We start from the raw sequence: 1,883 nt of genomic DNA, 5'->3' as shown, positions 1-1,883 counted from the left end.
GCAGAGAGGTGGATACCGAAAGGGAGAGAGCCGTGTCTTTGCTCCGGGGGTAGGGCAGTGCGCCAAGAGGGTGCGAACCCTCGGAGGGGAGACCGGCCCCGGCGCTGCCGTGTTCCCTTCCCAGAGGCACCAGCGTAATCCCTCTTCCCTTCTCGCCAGCGCCGCTGCCCCCTCCGCCAGCCTCCCCCAGAGGAGTTTCCCAAAACATTTGCCGGGTGCGTGTGAGCTGAGGGCCTGCGCCGGGCTTTCGCTACCGGATGGGCCTTTTACCGCGCCGAGGCAGTAAGTTTCGGGTGGCGACGTGTTGCAGCTGAGCCGTCTGGGGGTCGTCCCCTCCGGCTGCACCCGGCGGCTCTGCCAGACGAGAGCCTCTACGGATTCTAAACCTCTTCTCGATAAAGCAAGTCTGTCCTTGTGGCTTTGCTGACAATACACTGCGCCAGTAGGTCGCCGCTGGTTTCACAGACGGGTTAAGCTCCTGCAACGTGCGTCAAGCGAAACCTCTGTGCGCGTAGACTCGTCGCGTTCTGCAGCGTTGCAGAGGCGAGCACAGAACTCGGCACAGCGCTTCTTGTTTTCCCTTTTTGTTGACAAAAACCTCCCGGTCCCTTCGTGTTGGGCACAGGAGGTTCCCTGCGCCTGCCTGGTGGAGCTCCCTGACATTAGCCATTGACTTCACCAGGAAGGGCTGGCCTTTAAATAGGATGTGGGTGTTATCTTTGGGTTGTTTGGTGGTTTTTTTTAAGATCTTGTCAAGGTCTTGCCGTGTGACCTTGGACCAATTCCTTCTTTCCTTCTCTTTCTCCCTCAGTTCCCAAACGTGAAGCTGAGACTGCCTGCGACCTACTTGACAGGCGCTCAGGAGGGGGTTCTGCTAAATTAAACGCAAGGCGCTTTTAAGTTCCTCTGAAATGTTTGAGGGGGAGCAATGAGCAATTTTTATTTGTCTGTTTTCAACAGAAGGGAGGCTTCGGGAGCTGCAGCAGTGGGAGCTGAGGCTTTCCTTCAGGTGCCGTGTTGTACTGACGCACCGTAAAGCCCCAAATCCCAAGCGGGACGTGTGGAAGCTGCGTCGTGTGGGCTGTTGCACCCATTCCTAAAGAGTTTGCACGCCTGTCTTGTTTGTTTGAAAAATACCTAAAGGATGCAGAACAGTAGGGCAGAAAATGGACGGTAAACACGCGGGGGCTGTCGTAGCTAGGCACGCGGCTCTTCAGCTCGATCTTCCTCTCGGCACAATGAGGAATGCCCTTCTGCCGGGTTTCTGCCGGGTTGGTTTTTACGGATTGAAAAATGGCTCGCAGCTAGTGCCGCCGCGGAGCGGTGAGAGGTGGCGGCGTGCCTCGCTGCGGGTGCCCTCGGCTGCCTGGTCTCTGAGGGAGAGGGGGGGCTTGCTGGCCAGGAATTCCATAACGAGTGGAGAAGTTCGTTAAGGGTGATAGTTGCTCAGAAAAGAAAGCGAAGGCGGTTGTAGAGATGCTGAAATGCACCAGCTGCTTTTCCAGTGGTTGATCCAAGTCTCACAAGGAATAAACGGTTTTGGTTGTTCTGAATCTCTGAGTGGCAAAGCAGAGCGGGCGTATATTTAAATCGGCTTTTCCTGGTACACGTAAACCCAGCGGAGGCTAAATGACATAGACGCACCGATGGCTGGGACTCGGTGGCGGTGGAGGGGTGCTCAGCTGTGAAATAATGAATGAATCGTTTTGATGGAGATGAGCTAAAATCGACTGACCTCCTCCTGCTACCGGGGAGCCGGGGCTGGTCCGCAGCATCCTTTGCTTGTCAGTCCGTTGCCGCGGTTACCGCCTCACGGCAGTGCTGCTGCTGCATCAATTGCAATCCGGCGAGTCGCGGTTTTAGCTAAAAAGAAAATAATTAAA

This window comes from Pygoscelis adeliae, unplaced genomic scaffold, assembly GCF_000699105.1.
Source record: "Pygoscelis adeliae isolate BGI_AS28 unplaced genomic scaffold, ASM69910v1 Scaffold679, whole genome shotgun sequence".
In the NCBI taxonomy this organism is placed as follows: domain Eukaryota; kingdom Metazoa; phylum Chordata; class Aves; order Sphenisciformes; family Spheniscidae; genus Pygoscelis; species Pygoscelis adeliae.
This window is presented reverse-complemented; position numbering follows the sequence as displayed.